This window comes from Mustela erminea, chromosome 3 (assembly GCF_009829155.1).
Source record: "Mustela erminea isolate mMusErm1 chromosome 3, mMusErm1.Pri, whole genome shotgun sequence".
Lineage (NCBI taxonomy): Eukaryota > Metazoa > Chordata > Mammalia > Carnivora > Mustelidae > Mustela > Mustela erminea.
The window spans coordinates 110,874,177-110,893,685 of record NC_045616.1 but is presented as its reverse complement, the minus strand read 5'-3'; the positions used below and the strand labels follow the sequence as shown (position 1 = coordinate 110,893,685).

At 36.9% G+C, this 19,509-nt stretch overlaps 1 long non-coding RNA gene across 1 annotated transcript in view; it reads right to left on the bottom strand.

Annotated features, from left to right (window-relative positions):
• LOC116586739 overlaps window positions 1-18,199 on the bottom strand; it is a 95,363-nt gene extending 77,164 nt beyond the window's left edge. Inside the window, exons 1-2 of the long non-coding RNA XR_004284129.1 lie at window positions 18,091-18,199; window positions 5,211-5,475 (exon numbers count right to left, since the gene is read on the bottom strand). This is a non-coding gene — a long non-coding RNA (uncharacterized LOC116586739). The remainder of the gene's footprint in view (window positions 1-5,210; window positions 5,476-18,090) is intronic.
• Between the last annotated feature and the right edge of the window lie 1,310 nt (window positions 18,200-19,509).

The following is a 19,509-nucleotide window of genomic DNA, read 5'->3' as shown; positions in this document are numbered from 1 at the left end:
TTTTTCTGTTCATAGAGTTGCTGCTATTTTTTTCTTCGATCTCCTGTTAAGTTTGCAGGTGTTCAGAGTGGTTTGGTAACTATGTAGCTGAATTCCTGGGACAGATGAAGTTTAGGTCTCCTACTCCTCCACTGTCTTGGAGCCTCCCCTCCTGCTTCTCTCTTTCACTTATAAGGACCCTTGTGATTACATTGAGCCCACTCAGATAATCCACCATAATCTCTCCATCTCAAGGTCACCTGATTGGAACCTTAATTCCATCTGTAACCTTAACATCCAACATAACATATTCCCTGGTTCTAGGGACTAGAACATGGACATCTTTGGGGATATATTTTTCTGTCTACTCCAATTACCATATGGGGAAGGGTTATGAAGCAAATATACATTAATTTATGAAATCTCTGTTGTGTATAAACTCATGTCCTTGAACTTTATATATTTGCTTTCAAAGCAGAGAATTGATCTCAATATCATAAAACATTGTAGATGAAAACTTTCACAGAAAAAAAAAATCATGGGATACAAACTGTGAGAGTGAGATCACGGTCAAATAGATCATTTTAAATCTGAAGTTGGCATAGTTTCTTTGGGGAGTCCTTTTTACCCTCAGGCGGATCATACAACTTGAAACAAATATGTTACACTGCAGACATATTTATCATTTTCACCACTTCATTCAATTTGTGTTATAAGAAATTCATTTGGGGATGCTGGAGAATACTTCTGAAATGCATGCTGTTGATTAAACAGGGCAGAGTAGCTGTGGACCAGAATTGGTAAAGAGTTATAGAGCACGAAGGCAGTGGGAACTGATGTGAGTAATGGTGCCTATCCATGCCTTGAAAAATCCTCTTTAAATTACACTTGTGAGTGGATGGGAGAGCACATTCTCTTGAAGCCACCATCAATCCTCTGCCCAGGTTGCAGTTCTCTTTAATACATCAGCGAACCTCCCTTCTAGTACATTTGCTCTTCTGCTGTCTAGAGATGAGAAGCTGTAGTCTTCACATTGACAGAAGGACATAAGGGCCATTGATTCAAGAGTGAAATCAAAGGACACACTATTTGGCCTCAAAACCTCTAGACAGTTAATTTAGCCTCCTAGGCTGAAGGTTTTCTCAGTAGAGGGTATTTGTAGTTGAGTTGGCTGATTCTTTTTTTAAAGGGAAAGTCCACTGATGAGCAAGTTAATCAGCTTCCTTTGCTGGGTCTTAGAGTATATTGTGATGTTTTTAGCTGTTGTTCAGGAGTTGTTCTTAATAGCAACATATGCAACATAGTCCTTTAGTAGAAGCAGTACACTTAGTAGATAGGAGCACACAATTTAAGTAGCATATACTTGAGTTCACGTCTGAGCTCTACCACTAGAGAGTACATGGTCTTGGGCAAATTAATAAACATCTTTGTCTGTAAAATGGGAATACCCATATCTAACACATTAGGTGGTAATGAATAAATTTGGGATAATGCATGAAAAGCATTTAGTGAAGTGCTTCTGTATATCTCGATATCCTCTCATCTTCTACCCAGCTTCTTAAATTCTTTCAGGAGCCATTAAATTAATGTAACTGAGTTGGAAGCTTAAGTGTAGAGACTGTATATGGGGGGGCTGTTACAGATTGGTGAGACAAGGGATTCAGATAAAAATTACTTAAGTTTGTGCCCCAAATAAAATACTGCTGTGGAACAACCTGAACCTTAGGCTGGTAGTTTACTGCCCCTCTCAGACATCTTTTATCAATAATGACCACACACATGTAGTGGAGACTTGGGATCTGGACATAACAGAAATTCAGAGGTGGTTCTCCTGGTTCCCTGACTGTGTAAACCACTTTTAGTTTCAGCTGACACTAAACTATAAAGTAAGAATATATGTACCTCAAAAAGCTACTGTGAGAGTTAGAAGTAATACTTTAAGATGTCTAGCAAGATATTAGAAAATGTAGATATATAAGAATGTATTCTCATAAAAACAAGTGTGGAACAGATTCTTATCTACTTTACCCATTATAATTATTTTAATCTTTGTAGAATTACCTCGTGTCCCCCCAATAGTGAAAATTATATTTATTTCACTCATTATATCACAAAACCCCACATAATCAGCTGTATTTAGGTTTGAGAGGACACAGGAAAGAGGAGCAATTCCATAATCTAGCTACATAAATACCAAAAAATCTATTCTTGATATGCCAAGAATGGAAATCTTAGAATGCATTGTCTCACAGAGGCAACTTTGCATATTATGATCAGATTCTGCATAAAAGAATTCATACTTTTATATGAATGCAATATGCTTTTGGGGGTAGTCCTAGGACTATAAACACTGTAACATGGGTTTCTAGGGGAAAGTGCTCCAATCAAGCTGCTTATGTTTGAGATCCAACATGATAGAGTGGTTCAGAATATAGATTCAGAGTCAGAGAGCCCTGCATTTAAATTTAGGGTCCAGTACTTACTAGCTGAGTGAGTGAGTTTCTTAATCTGTCTGTCCTTCCATATTTCCATCTGCAAATGAGTGGCATAAATACATCCCTTATGTTGTTTGGAGGAATAAATGGAATAATGTATGTCTAACACTTAATAAGCACATAGTAAGATTCCAAATATTAGCTGTTTAATATTACTATTGTTATTACAGGTTATATTTAAAAACCCTTTTTAGAGCTAACTAGTGTTTGTATTCTTGGAAGTGAGAGGGCAATTGAGAAAGGCCATTTGAGACACAAAACACAATTTCCTAAATGAATATGTTGTTTTGTACATTTACTCAGCAGTTGAGAACATTATGATGCAAGAATTCCTGGTCTTCTAATTATTGTTGTTCCCAACTTTAACCCTGTATAATGCTCAAATCAGATATGCAGAAGAAACATTAGAAATGAAAACCTAATAGTGATATTAGAACAGTAATAAATGCTTTATTCTTTTGAGTGGAGTTTGTGTTAAGGTAAATATATTTTAGAGTCTGATATAGTGTGACCCTTTCCTAATACTTTAAACAAAATGTATGTAAGAAAATATGCTTTCTATTATGTTGTAATTGATTTCTCCTGTATCTTTACATGAACAGACACACTATTGTGTTTTCTCAACCCTTGTATCTTTTATTAAATGAAATAACATGGACATAATACTAAATAGAAGAACAAGGGGGAAGATAACTCAGTAGTTTTCGTCTGTGGCATTTTCTATTACTTATCCTGGGAGGTACTAAAGCGTGGCTTCTGTTGATTCATAGTAAGAAATAAAAGTTAAAGAAGTTGACTGTGTAATCTATCTTTCCAAACACAAATTAAATATCTCTCTCAATGTTTACATAGTGCTTAATGCAGAATATAGAGGAATATGCACATCATCTAAGCAATTTTTCACTTGATATTTAGCAAAAGGTTAGACTGATTTTACAGACTAAAAATAGTGGTAACACCTAGATAACCAGAGATGCACACTCACTTTTATTATAAGGTTATAGAATAAGCTATAATATATAAAGGAAAGATACTATATAAATTGTATTAACTATATTTTCTTATTTTCTGTATTCCTAACATATGGCATGTTAAGAGTGGGGAGTGGAGGTTGAGGGAGTGGATGGGCACGGGGGATTCTGTGAGCATGAATTTAGTATGCAAACTGACCAATCCTGAGTCTCTACCCCCTTCTGTCATCTTTAATGAGGCTCCTGAAGTCTGGGACATAATTCCCTTGCCATAAATTACCCCAAGATCAAATGCTAGATTAGAGGTTACCCCTATACCCCAGAGCCCACTGAAGTTATTCTAACTATCCAGTACTAAACCTGCTCAGCTGTTTAGTCTGCCTTACCCTTTCCTTCTCATGAAAACCACAATGAAGTCTTTTGCCTGCCCATTCCCCTTACTCCTTTTGCTTCCTGACTGATGCTACTCCTTTTCTGTGTGGTCTTGTGAAGCATGGCATGCTCCCTCCCCTTGGGAACTGTGAGTGACAAATGGGCTTTTCAATGGCAGTCATCTCTTGATCTGTTAGCCTCACCATACTAGAATGAAAAAATCCCAAGTTCATTTGAAAACATAAATCCAAGATTTTTTTTTTTATAATTAAGGTTAACTTTGGTGTTTACAGAAGGGCAGAAGAAAGCAGTAATGAAAAGAGTGTCTTTCCCCTTCGTTCTTTCTTTGCCTCTCCCAACAATTTTTTTTTTTTTTTTAAATCTTCATGTTAGATGTGACTTCAAGCATGAAGATTCAGCTTTGGGGGAAAAGCCCTCAAGGAGCCCTGTTCTCTGTTGGGAGAACAGACAAGAACATCCATGAGTTTAACCTAGAATAGTAACCATGAGGATAGAGGCACATCAGAGAGAGTGGCCATTTAACTGCTGGAGTGAGATGCCAGGTGGAAAATAATAAAAGGAAGAAATATTTCCAGGAAGAAGTAATAGCACAACAGAGGCTTCCTTTTTCTTATTATTTTAAAAGTAAGGTTTACTGAAGTATAATTTACATATAATAAAATCGTCTTTAAAAATGTTCAGTTCCCTGATTTTTTATAAACATACACAATTGCATAACCACTACCATAATCAGTAGATAACATTTCTGTCACCACAACATGGTTCTCTTGTGGCTTTCTGCAGTCACACTTCTACTCTTACTCCTAGTCCCTGGAAATCACTGACCTCTTTTCTAGTCCAGAAGTTTTGCTTTTTTCATAATGTTACATGAATGAATTCATACATATGTGTATTGTGTATTTTTTCCTTTATTCTTTTTTTCTTTTTAAAGACTTTATTTATTTACTTGACAGACAGAAATCACAAGCAGGCAGAGAGAGGAGGAAGCAGGCTCCCCGCTGAGCAGAGAGCCCGATGCGGGGCTTGATCCCAAGACCCTGGGATCATGACCCGAGCTGAAGGCAGAGGCTTTAACCCACTGAGCCACCCAGGTGCCCCTCTCCTTTATTCTTGATTTATGTGACTGTCTGGTACCACACTGTCTTACTACTGCTTTCTAGGATGTCTTGGAATCCAGCCATATAAGTTCTCCAGCTCTGTTCATTTTCACAATTGTTGAGTGTTTTAAATTTCCTTTGTCTTTCCAAATTAATTTTAGAATCCGTTTCTCCATTTCTATTAAGAATCTACTGATATTTTGATTGTGATTGCAGTGAATCTATAAACTAACTATAGAAGCATTGACATCTGAATAGTAATGAGCTTTCCATACCGTGATTATGGTTTTTTTTTTTATGTCTTTAGTTCTTTTAAAATTTTTCTCAGCAATACTTTGTAGATTTTGTATACACCCCTTTTTAATTTATCCCTAAGTAATTCATGTTTTGATGCTATTGCTTATAGTATTATTTCTCTAATTCCAATTTCCAAATGTTTGTTGGAAAAATGCTCTTGTTAAGGTTTTATAGAGCTCCATTCTGACTGTCCATCTTCTGCCACGCAATGATCAGAGGTTTCACTTTATCACAGGATAAAATCTGGGAAACAAAGCAAAATAAGACAAAATACTCAGTTATGATCTGTTTATATTTTTTATCCTCTTCATTTACCTGGTAACGGCTATGAAATGGCTAGGGATTGCTAATTCATTATTCGGTGTTAGTGGAAGAAATATTCATTGTTTTCCTTCTTGGTGTGCCAGACAGACACTGTTGTGGCCAGTGAGGTACATGAAGTTACAGATAACCAGGGGAAGGAATCAGTGGGTAACATGGACATTTATTAGTTAAATGTACATGAAATAGCAGGAAAGAGATGCTGAGAATATTGAAAGTGTTCTGAACATTATTGCTACAGTGGTATTGATATTTACTATGTAGACAAATATACATATATAGTTAATTATTTGGTGATACATTTAATTTTGGGATAAATCCTTTTGGGTATAATGAGCTAAAAAACTGAAAGTGGATACTTGAAATTAAGTACTAAATTTCTCTTTTTCAATAAAGTTGAAGGAGAAATTTAGTCTGTGCAAAATATTTGTTGACAATTACCACCTGCCATGGAGACCATAGTGATATCAATGACTATATAGAAAACAGAAGACAAATATGCTGAGGAAGCATCAGAATTTACTTCAGAAGTTAATAATTATATTAAGAAGAATGTGCCTGAGGACTGATTTAATATGCAGCTGCAGATGGTATATTTACATTATTACTCTGTGAAATATCATTTATCATTTAGATAAAATGACTTTTAAAATAGCTCGTATTCAGTTGTTATCCAGATTTTCTTGTGAATGTATGAAAACTTGAGCAGGAGCTCTGAATGTTTTGGCTTTATTAGCAGAAGAATATCTCCAGTTACTAAATAATGGCAGCTTTATATCAGAATGTTCATATCCTTCAAAAAGAAAACTTGTTAATTCTAATAAGGGATCATTTTTTTCTTCTTTCCAATCTGTGGAGTCAAAGTAAAGGCTTTGAATGTTCATTCTGTCAAATGTGAAATATCTGATATTATGGTGGATGCCTTTGTAAAAATTCGGTTTAAAGTTTCATTCACCATTCAAAGTAAAATTACTTGGTTTGCTGTGTTACTAAAAATAGTGGAGCATAGAATCACTGGAAATAGTATTGTTAATAAATTAAGAAAACTTGAGCAATGTGCTTGGTATTCATCGTGGTAAACACACAATTTATCATTGTTCCTTTTCTATCAGTGGTAACAAAAGCTAGAGATGTCAGATTTACACACACTTTATAGTAACTGAACTACACAATTTTTATATGAGAATAAAACAAAAAATAAGGACAAAAAAAGAATTTTAGCTGGCAGATGTGCTTTGCATCTTTGTTGCCCACTATCAGATAGAAATGTTTGAGGCTCTGAAAACTTTGGAAATAAACCTAAGTGCTCAATGATGATACTGTTTTTTTTTTTTTTTAAATAATGAATCATCTAAAATTTTTGTTACATTTTATGCAGAATAAGGCAGAAATATTTAATCAATGTATTTATGAATGGAGAACCAAGAAATGGCAGCCCTCTCTCTTGTTCTTTTTTTTTTTTTTTTTTTTTGAGAGAGGGAGTAGGGAGGGCCCGAGGGAGAGGGAGAGAGACAATCTTAAGCAGGCTCCATGCCTAATACTGAGACTTATGCAGGGCTCAATCTCAAAACCCTGAGATCATGACCTAAGCTGAAATCAAAAGTTGGATGGTTAACCAGCTGAGCCACCCAGGTGCCCCAAGAAATACCAGCTCTTAATGCTTTTCAGCAAATGACAATTGTTTAAAACAAAATTTATGAACAGAAAACTATTGCAGTGTATCCCTATAAAAGCAAAGGAAGATCACAATAAATAAAATATTCTTCTTCTTAAGTTTGAAATTCTGTAATTGTACTTTGGAATATTTCAAACTGTGGAGAAATTTTTTTTGATAGGGCTTCTGTTTGTTTTTTGTTTTTTTGTTTTTTTTTTCCTTATTGAAATGATTCTTTGTCTCCATTTTCTTGAACTATTATTGTCAAATAAAAATGTATATATTTAACTTTTACAATGTGATATTTTGACAAATAAATATATTGTAAAATGATTATTACAATCAAGCTAGTTAACATATCAATGACCTCACTTTTAAAAGTACCATTCTTTGTGTGTCTGTATGTATGTGGCAAGAGCACCTAAGATCAGCTTAACCAAAACTATATATATAGTTATATATATAATATATATATATGTATGTATCTCTTTCTCTCTCTTTTTTTTAGTTTCAGAGGTAGAATTTAGTTATTTATCAGTTACATATAACACCCATTGTACATTACTTCTTATGTATAACACCCATTGTACATTACTTCAAATGGGGCCCCTGTTTTTAACTAAATTATATTTCTTTAAATTATATTTTTTAAATTATATTTTTTTAACTAAATTTATATTTTGTAATGGGAAGGATTGAGTTTGAGTAATTTTATCAGTTTTCAGCATTTATATTTGGTGAAAGACATGAATGTATCAAACATAGAGAAAGCTTATTTGAAGAGTTTTATTTTGTTTTTTAATTTTTAAAAAATTTTTAAATTTTTTTGAGAGAGAAAGAGGAGTGAAGGGGCAAAGAGAGAGGGAGAGAGAGAATTCCAAGCAGGCTCCACACCTGGTGCAAAGCCTGATGGGAGGCTCTATCCGCCACCCTGAGATCATGATGCAACCTGAAATCAGGAGTTAGATGCTCAATGGACTAAGCTACCCAGGTGCCCCTGAAAAGTTTTATTTTGTAAAAATGGTTGTGAAGAAAGATTCTCATAATATAATCCATATCTATATAAAAAAAGTCAGTACCTATAAATATAATGGACTAAAATATTTACAAAGTTTACATGAAAATATTATAAATGAGAATATTCTCCATTTAGCAGTTTGTTCTGCTTACCTCAGAACCTAAATAGAGAATAATTTCTCAGTTAAAAATAGTATATAGTGAAGAGCCAATTAAAAGTGTCAACAATGGGGGTGCCTGGGTGGCTCAGTGGATTAAGCCGCTGCCTTCGGCTCAGGTCATGATCTCAGTGTCCTGGGATCGAGCCCGGCATCGGGCTCTCTGCTCAGCAGGGAGCCTGCTTCCCCCCCGCCCCTGCCTGCCTCTCTGCCTACTTGTGATCTCTCTCTCTGTCAAATAAAATAAATAAAATCTTAAAAAAAAAAAAAGTGTCGGGGCGCCTGGGTGGCTCAGTGGTTTAAGCCTCTGCCTTCAGCTCAGGTCATGATCTCAGGGTCCTGGGATCGAGCCCCACATTGGGCTCTCTGCTCAGCGGGGAGACTGCTTCCCCACCTCTCTCTCTGCCTGCCTCTCTGCCTACTTGTGATCTCTCTCTGTCTATCAAATAAATAAATAAAAATCTTTAAAAAAAAAGTGTCAACAATGTAAAACTTATGAACTGAAAATGCAAATTTGAAGGTTGTAAGCAACTTTTAAATAAAATACTAATAAGATTATATAAAAGACAGAGTTCAGAACAGTGCCTGTGATAAGATATTGTAAAACAAATGGTAGGAATAACTATTCTTTTTTTTTTTAAAGATTTTATTTATTTATCAGAGAGAGAGAGGGGGAGAGAGCAAGCACAGGCAGACAGAATGGCAGGCAGAGGCAGAGGGAGAAGCAGGCTCCCTGCTGAGCAAGGAGCCCGATGTGGGACTCGATCCCAGGATGCTGGGATCGTGACCTGAGCCGAAGGCGGCTGCTTAACCACCTGAGCCACCCAGGCATCCCAGGAATAACTATTCTTAAGCCACCTTCCTTCCCTTCTCTTTCCTGCCTTCCCTTCCCTTCCCTTACCAAGGGAGAGAGTGGGGGGGAGGGGCAGAGGGAGAAGGAGAGAGTGAATCTTTTTATTTTAATAAAGATTTATTTATTCATTTATTTGACAGACCGAGATCACAGGTAGGCAGAGAGGCTGGCAGAGACAGAGGAAGAAGCAGACTCCCCGCCGAGCAGAGAACCCAATGTGGGGCTTGATCCCACGACCCTGGGATCATGACCCAAGCTGAAGGCAGAGGCTTTAACCCACTGAGACACCAGGTACCCCGGCACCCCGAGAGAGAAAATCTTTTTTTAAATTTATTTATTTCTTTGACAGACAGAGATCACAAGTAGGCAGAGAGGCAGGCAGAGAGAGAGGGGGGTGGGGGAAGCAGGCTCCCTGCTGAGCTGAGAGCCCAATGTGGGGCTCAGTCCCAGGACCCTGGGATCATGACCTGAGCCGAAGACAGACTGAGCCACCCAGGTGCCCCCAGAGAGAGAGAATCTTAAGCAGGCTCTACACTCATCATGGAGCCTGATTGCAGGGTCTCACAACCCTGAGATTATGACCTGAGCTGAAATCAAGAGATGGATGCCTAACTGATTGAGCCACCCAGCCATCCCCTTTTGCTGCTTTTATTTTTATTTTATTTAAAAAAATACTTACTTATTTGGAAGACAGAACACAAGCGGGGGCAGCATCAGGCAGAGGGAAGGGGAGAAGCAGGCTCCTTGCTTCCTTGCTGAGCAGAGAGCTTGACGTGGGACTTGATCCCAGGATGCTGGGATCATGACCTGAGTCAAAGGCATCTAACCAACTGAGCCACCCAGATGCCCCTTATGCTGCTTTTAAAAGTAGAGTTAATTAGTAGAAAAAATTTTGCTTGAGTGAACATGTGTACATATTTTTATTTTTAGAAATAATTTCCTTCATTTTTGGCAATAAGTTTTGAATAGAACTGTTTTTATAAATCTAATAGATAGTGAAACAAAATTATTGGTCAATAAATATGTATTTCAGAAAGCATATATTTTAATTATTTTAGCTTTGTTTTGTTTCCCCAATTTTTCCAATTATCTAGTCACTCAACTCATCTGTTTAATATTCAGAAATAATTGCCATTAGTAAATTTGTATGTATTTTTCTGAAAATACGTATCTTTAAAAAAGAAAGTTCTTCAAATGTAATTCTTCCTTTTACTACAAGATTCCTCTTTGATAAATATTTTAAATACTTGCTAGAAACTGTATATTCATATAAGAAAAAAACATATTACTAACATTTTGGCAAAATAGTTTACATTAGCAAAATTAGTATTCAATGTATAAAATCTGTTTATCAGTCTTTGTCTTACCTTGTCCATGCCATTTCTATTCTACTAATTCCAGATTTTCATTACTCTTTATATCACTATTATGATTACTTATATCATATAGGGAAGGCATCAGTAAGCTGTGATCTGTATGCTAAATTGGCCCACTGCCTGTTTTTATGAATGAAGTTTTACTGGAACACAGCCACAATCTTTTTTTTTTTGTATTTGTGGGTACTTTTATACTACAACAATAGATTTTATGTTGTGATAGATGCCAGTAGCCTGCAGGGCAAAAATATTTACTGTCTTGATCTTTATGGAAAAAGTTTGCTTATTCTTATAAAGCTGCAAAGTGATTTAAAAAGTGCTCTAAGTAGGGGCACCTGGGGGCTCAGTTGGTTAAGCATTTGACTTTGGCTCTGGTCATGATCTCAGGGTCCTGGGATTGAGCCCTGCATTGGGCTCCTTGCCTACGGGAGGAGCCTGCTTTTCCTACTCCCGCTCCCTCTGCCCCTGCTCCTGTTTTCTTTCTCTCTTGCTCACTGTTTCTCTCAAATAAATAAATATTATTATTATCTTTTTTAAGTGCTCTAAGGAGAGTTTAGTCAATGGAAACATTACCTTTTCCTGTTACACCTAAAAGGGTTTGGTGAGGTGAGTCTTGGGCATGGTATCATGGAGTTTAGTTATGTAGTTTCACAAACCATTAAAAAGCATATCGGGGCATCTGGGTGGCTCAGTGGGTTAAAGCCTCTGCCTTCGGCTCAGGTCATGATCTCAGGGTCCTGGAATCGAGCCCCGCATCGGGCTCTCTGCTCAGCAGGGAGCCTGCTTCCCCTCTCTCTCTGGCTGCTGCTCTGCCTACTTGTGATCTCTCTCTTTCTCTGTCAAATAAATAAATAAAATCTTAAAAAAAAAAAAAAAAAAGCATATCCACAGCTCTTTCCTCTGGGTGTTTCTCAATAGAAATATGGGCTGGCTTCACAGATTTAGGGGAAATAGCAATTGTATACTTATTGTATGAAAAGCATCTGATGAAAAGTTGTGATTCATTTTAATGAATAAGTTATATAAAAAGCATACCAATAAGCATATTTTATTATTTGATGTGAACACTCAATTTCAAAAACACTCAGTTTGTTTTTATTATATTAGCAACTAACATCTGTTAACAACAAAATAAGATTCAGCAATGTCATTGAAGAAAGACTTTCCAGAACGTTATTTCTACATGACTCTTTCTTACCTCTACCACATTAGTTTCTCCACAGATGTACACACACTTATGCAATGTGTTTAGGATACATGCTCATCATACACAAGGGTACACATATATACAAATACATAAATATTATATAAACTTAAGTGGGCATCTGTTGTCTATAATTTATATACTGTAAGCTGGTTTGTTCAGTTAACATATTGTGACTAGTTTTCCATAAAACTGTATTCCAGTTTTAATTTTTTATATTATCTCATTGTACATATAAACTACAGATAATTTAACCTATTTCCAATTGACGAACTTTAATTGATTTAATTATTTACTGTTGGGGGTGCCTGGGTGGTTCAGTGGATTAAGCCTTTGCTTTCAGCTCAGGTCATGATCCCAGGGTCCTGGGATCGAGCCCTGCATCAGGCTCTCTGCTCCGCAGGGAGCCTTCTTCCTTCTCTCTCTGCCTGCTTCTCTGCCTACTTGTGATTTTTGTCTGTCAAATGAATGAGTAAAATCTTTAAAAAAAAATTATTTACTATTGTACACAGGCTGTAATGATTATCTTAGTTAAATTTTACACATCTTCTAATTTATTTCCTGTGCCATTCCTAAAAATTGAGCATATAGAACAAAGGGTATCCATATATCAATACTTAATTCACGTTTTATTGCTGAGTAGTATTCCTTGTATGACTAAACTTTATCCATTGTTTTGTTCATGGACATTTGGCTTGTTTTGGCATTTGGTTAGTTAGTAAGAAGGTTGCTATAAACATTCTTGGAGTCATTGTATAGATATTTTCATTTCTTTTCAGTAGATACCCAAGAGTAGATGTGCTGAGTCATGAGGTAGATGAGGTAGATCTTTGTTTTATTTTTTATCAAAAACTGTCCATAGTTGTGCAAAATGGTTTGTATCATTCTCATTCCCAGCGAATAAAGAATGAGTGTGCTAGTTGTTTCACATCCTTACCTACACTCTGTTTTAGCAGTCTAACATCTTTGAAATCATATCTCATTGTGGTTTTTAGTTTGCTTTCCCTTGGTGACAAATAATGCTGAGTACATTTTCTTGGCCAATTAAATATATTTTCTTGTAAAGTATTTAAGTCTTGTATCCATTTTTTAAATTGGGAATTTGGGATATATATATACACACACATATTTAAGATTTTATTTATTTATTTGAAAGAGATCACAAGTAGACAGAGAGGCAGGCAGAGAGAGAGTGGGAAGCAGGCTCCCCGCTGAGCAGAGAGCCTGATGCGGGGCTTGATACCAGGACGCTGAGATCATTACCTGAGCGGAAGGCAGAGGCTCAACCCACTGAGCCACCCAGGTGCCCCAGGAATTTGGGATATTTTTAAATTGGTATTTATGGGAGTTCTTTATTCTGAATACAAATCCATTGTGAAATAGATATGCTGAAAATATTTTTCCAAGTCTGTGGCTTGCTTATTCATTTTCTTACCTGGTGTGGGCAGATACTTTTTTGAAGTCCATTTTATCATTTTCTCCCCCAGTATCATTTGTGTCCTGTTCAAACCTATCCCATGAGATCCCAAGCCTGTCACAGAAATTTTCTTCTACATTTTTTTCTAGAATGTTCTTTTTTACATCTTGATTTTATGATTTATCACATTTTTCTATATGGAGGGCTAGAGAAGTCGACTACAAAAATTTCTGCTCAGCTTTTTAGTTATTTAACTTATTGATTGAGGTGACTGAATAAGTGATACTCTTTGTTTCACTCTGGATAAAAAATTTTAATCCAGATTTCTAGGTGTTCTTAGGAGGAGACTTTGTCCAAAGCAGACTAGTCCAATAAGATCAGAGAAGGTTATTCCCTTTGTTTTCAATATCTAAATTTTTCTGTATACTCAGAGACTCTTCTCTATTTACTTATATTTATATTTGTCTAGAATTTGGATTTAAGCTCAGTTAGTTTCTTTGAGTGCCTATACACACATTCTAGAGAAAGACAAAAGAAGGGGTGGGGTTAGGGAGAAAAAGTCACTGTAACTTAGTTTTCCTAGCATGAATCTCAGTGAGGAATTAGGGAGTTACTGTGACTGGCTGGAAATATCTGTGGGGGAGTGATCCTTTAAGGAATAAGGAATTTTTCTTTTGTGGCTTGCTATATATAATTAGCTGGAACTAATTTCTTTTTGTGGCACTAGCAGCAATCCCCACATTACTTAGTTTATTGTTTGTAACAGGTACGAGTTGTACTCCCCCCCACAGTAGATTCCTGATTCTGTGGCCTGAATTGCCTGATAAATACTCTGAAACTTCAGTGAGTGTTTACAAATTACCACCGAATTTGTAGTTTAAAAGCACAAACATCTTATTATAGCTTATGATTTTCAGAGTTGACAATTCAGGCAGGGTGACCCCTGAATTGATAGCCAATAGTAGCTGTGCTGAGTCATGAGGTAGATCTGTGATTTATTTATCAAAAACTGTCCATAGTTGTGCAGAGTGGTTGTATCATTCACATTCCAAACAAATAATGAGAATGCTAGTTGTTTCACATCCTCACCAACACTCTCTTTTAGCAGTCTATCATCCTTGAAGTAATATCAAGTCAGCACCTCAAACACTCTTTCATTTATACAGAGAGGCTTCTAAGAACATTAAGAGCATGACTCATAGTCCCTCTCAACTAGACAACAGTGCTTCTAAGACTCCTAAGAACCCCCAAATCTACAGACAGAATAGACTAAGAAAGTTACTCAGCTGTGATATTGGCTATGCTTTAGGGAAGTACAACTGAGAAGGCAGAACCAAGGGTTGCAGAGAATCATTCACAGGGAGCAGGACTGAGCCCCAGTAATGAAAGTGACAATATGTACACAGCTGAATTGGTTTTTAATTTGTACCCATTCTGCTGAGTAATTCTTTTATATGGTATGGATAGAGGTCACCTCATGGTATTCAGCTGGTTTTGAGAGCCAAGCTAGCATATCCAGAGTGGTTTCAGTAACTTTCCACAACTTGATGAGAATGGTTGTGAGGCTGATCTCAGCTGAATGTATCAGCCAAAGTGCTAACAGATGGTCTCTCTAGCATGGCAGCTCACGGTGGTCAGATTCCCATTGCACAAGGTGGAAGCCGCATGGCTTGTTAAGGGCTATTTTCAGAAGTCATTTAGCGTACACTGGTTGTGAAATAGGATACTATATCCTATTAGTTGAAGCATCCACTGGCTTACCTGGTTTGGCAGAAAGGTATGTATGCCTCACTTCTTTCTGAGAGAAGTATCACGGATTTTGCATCCACATTTAAAACTGTCACAATCTGCCTTGAAGTCTGGGCTCTCATTTAAATGCTCTCCAGTAGCACATGAAGTTGTTAGAGTTCAATTACTTGGGCACAATTCCTTTTGTTCTGATGTCTTGTGAACTTAAATAATGCCTTGCCTCCCTTCCCCAGCATACACATACAGGCAAGATACAGTGAAGAGAACGAGGCAGACTAGATACCCCCATATAAAGGGGGGAAATGGCAGCTATGTGGCGTTACGAGTGAGAGCAATTCTGAAATTCAGCTGTGTACATATTGTCACTTTCATTACTGGGGCTCAGTCCTGCTCCCTGTGAATGATTCTCTGCAACCCTTGGTTCTGCCTTCTCAGTTGTACTTCCCTAAAGCATAGCCAATATCACAGCTGAGTAACTTTCTTAGTCTATTCTGTCTGTAGATTTGGGGGTTCTTAGGAGTCTTAGAAGCACTGTTGTCTAGTTGAGAGGGACTATGAGTCATGCTCTTAATGTTCTTAGAAGCCTCTCTGTATAAATGAAAGAGTGTTTGAGGTGCTGACTTGAATCTCTCACATCTTATGAAAGGATCTTATAGCCAAAACTTGGATACCTTGAGGCTATATTTTATTTGCAGTACTCTGAATTTGATCTTTTCCCTAAAGCTGTATGTCTTTGAGAACACTAGGTTGCTTGGAATGCATATCCCAGACTCTTTACATTTCCTCCAAATTCTGTTCAAAAACTGAGTTCATTCTTTGATTCATTGCTCTTTTCTTCACTTCATTATAGGCATTGAGAATAGGTCAGATGGTATTTCCAGCACTGTCCAGTATTCTCTTTAACTAGGTCATTGAAACCATGATGTGTACTTCCTATTTTGCATAGTACCCCAGGTAATAGGGTCTGTAGACTTCCTGCTACTGCATACCAAGTGTTTCTTCCAGCTTCCAAAAGATTGTTGTTGCTTTCCATTTAAACCCTTTGACAGCCAACTTTAAGCCCATAATACTTTCATTCATTGCCTATTCTCTAAATCCATGCCACATGCATACCTTTAGTTTTACCACTTCTTTTATTAAATTCTGTTGCTGCATACAAAACTATTACAAAACCCAGGGGTTTAAACCACCAACCGTTTTATTATATCTCTCAAATTTCTGGGTTAGGCATTCATTCAGGGCTTTACTTGATTTTTTTTCTGATTAAGGGGGCATTGATGGGGAGGTCACTTGATGACATTCTGCTAGCAAAAAGGCTGGTTAGGAATATTGGCATGTTTGGTAGCTTGACATGGGTGGCTGGAGACTGGCCTCAGCTGGGAGTGTCAACCAGAGTGCTTATATCTGACTTTCCCAGCATGGGCTTCTCAGAACAGTAAGACTTTTTACATGGAGGTCCAGTGTTCCATTAGTGAGTGTACATGGAACAGAGCACAAATTCATCATGTTTTAGCTCTTTAAAAGTCTTACAAGTCATAGAGTCCTGTCTGCTATGTTTATGGTCAAGGCATTCAAAATCCTGCTTTGATTCAAATGGACATTTCATAGATTGCCACATCTTAATGAGAAGTGTTAATGAACTTGCTGCCATGTTACAAACTTGCTCTAATAGGATCAGTTCTCTTTATATCTAATGATAGTTCTGTTGGGGACTACTTCCCATCTTGGCATTTCCTTTGCATAATAGAAATTCCACTTCCTATTTCTTCCTTCTGTTGTTATGAAATTTCCTCAAAATATCTATCTTTTGGTGGGACAGTTAAAAATTTTTTTCCCCAGTAGTAATACAGATTTGTTCTACTGGATTGCATATTAATTTTAAGGAAATGTGAAAGTAAAATGTTGTGGAGGTCTATAGAACTTTGTTTTCATCTAGAACATGAGGAACGAAAAAGTTTTAAACCCTGTTTGGAATTAAAAATGTAAATTAATTTTTAAAGACTTATTAAATGTAGGGTAACTGAGGGATATTCACAGGAAGATCTCTAATTGCTATTTAGACTCATGAGTAGAATTATTTATTGAAACTCAAGCTTTAATACAGTACTAAGCTCAGCTCATTTCTTTAAACGAAAAGACTCTTGTTTCCTTTGTTTTAATCTCTTTCTTAGTTTAAAAATACTAAATGAACTTAAAGGAGAGAATACAGAGCTCTTACTTCAACCAATTCACAGTCTCATTGAATGTAATTAAACAGTATCTTAGGAATCATTAATATTAGTTATATGAGAACCATAGAAGTTTCTAGGAAACTGGAAAGTTTATTCATTTTAAAAATTAGTTGCTCTTAAGGAAAAGTTTGGGAGGCCTAATCATGGGGAGAGGTAGAGAAAGAATGGCAAATAACCATGGAAATTAAATCTAGTTTTCCTTTGATTTTTTGTTTTACTCATTCATTTGTTGGCTTAATTATTATTATTATTTTTATTTTATCCATCTGACCATCGAGTTACTAAAATTTTGAGTTCCTTCCTTATATAAATCACTTGTTTAACTCATTAACTAATTGACTAATTTAAACAGGTTAATTTATTTGTAGAAAACTGTAGTTTATAAAACCAGAGACCTGGACCCAAGACACATGACAACATAGACTATCGTCAGGAAGGGGCCAAAGCTTGCCCACAGTCTTTTTATGCCTATGATTGCCAGTACAGAACTACTGATAGTACACATGCCACTGTGAATCATCTCAGTCTCATATGTTTTGTTTTCTTTTTTGTGGATTCAGAGTCCTAGGTAGGGCTGTCCAGTTGGCCATGCCTAGGTCTCATGCTCAAGGTCTAACTAACTTCCATATGTCAGAAAAATGAGATTTTTTCCTGGTATCATATCATCCCTGACTCATGCACTAGAGGTTTCCCAGAAGTCAGAAGGGTTTTTGGATGCTGGAATACTAAAACACAAATGGCAAATGCTAACTGTGGCCACACATTTGTCAGACTCTGTCTTCACTGCTAGAGACTCAGTCAACAGTGAACAAGAAATTCTCCCTGCTCTGAAGAATCTCCTAGTGTGATAAAAAAGATGCAACAAATTAATGACTTACATTATGGCACAGGGCATAGCTTCAGGACCAGCTAGAAGGATTTGGGAGGCACACCAGTCAGTAAGATAAAGCGTCTTGGAGCACTGAAGCTTAGAATGAAAGGATAGAGGCTAGCCAGGGGTAGCTATGATGAAGACATGTTCCATGTTCCATGCAGGCTTTAAGCTGCCAGTTGCCATAGTGCCCTTTGTTCTGGCACTTTGCACTTTGGGAGAAGAAAGTTTAGGGATTAAGACAGTACAGAAGATCCTGACCAGATTTGAGAATAACAGATATTCTTCTATATTTTTTGAATTACACTTGATAACCTACGTTTCCTCCCCTCTGAGCCATACACACTATTTGTAAGACTGTCACTGTGTCACAAACTTCCTGTATACATTATCTCATTATCTCTCCAATCCTACCAAGAAGATAATATTATCTCCATTTTACAAATGTGGGAACAGACACTCATGGAGGATAAGTTATTTTCTCAGGGTTACTTTATCTAACAATAATTCAGTCAGAAATAGAATCAAAGTGTTTTAGTTTCAAAGTTAATTCTCTTGCCTCAAACTGGATTTCTGTTGTTTTATTTCTGTTCTAGTGTTTTATATCCATAAATGCCCTTATTTATTTCTGGAGTATGTTTAGTGTTTGGGAAACAGCAGATAACAGGAGCTGGTCACCTTTTCTGTATACCCATATCTGCAGGACATGTATTCCCGAAAGGACCAGAATATATCACCCAGTCCTTGTTCCAAGTGACTGTCAACAGAGTCCTAAAATGCATACTAACTTAGTCAATTCCTTTGGAATTTTGACGGAGATTTTCATATTAGTTGATAAATCAAATTCTAAACATTTTAATTTTGTTTTTTTCTGAGTGAGGGAGTAGGGACCTAGTTCAGAATAAAAAAAGAGACTCTCTTTATATTGAGTAGAAAGGGGAGAGAGGAGAATCAGAAGAATGTGGGGAAAAGGGACAAAGATATGAGGCAGGTGGTGGGCATGCTTGTATTTATTTTAGAGACTCAAGGAGGGGTAGAAGGCATAGTTTCTGTTTTTTTTTTTTTTTTAAGATTTATTTATTTATTTGATAGACAGAGATCACAAGTAGGCAGAGAGGTAGGCAGAGAGAGAGGAAGAAGCAGGCTCCCCGCTGAGCAGAGAGCCAGATGCGGGGCTCGATCCCAGGCCCCTGGGATCATGACCTGAGCCGAAGGCAGAGGCTTTAACCCACTGAGCCACCCAGGTGCCCCTAGTTTCTGGTTTTAATTCCTAATCGTGTGTTCTCATGAGAAAAGATGAACTGTGTCTCTAGTTTTGTGACATACCTTTTTAACTTTCATGTATACACACACACACACACACACACACACACACACACACACACACATTTCTGGGGAGTGGGATGCTTTTTTGCTTCTTTTAGCC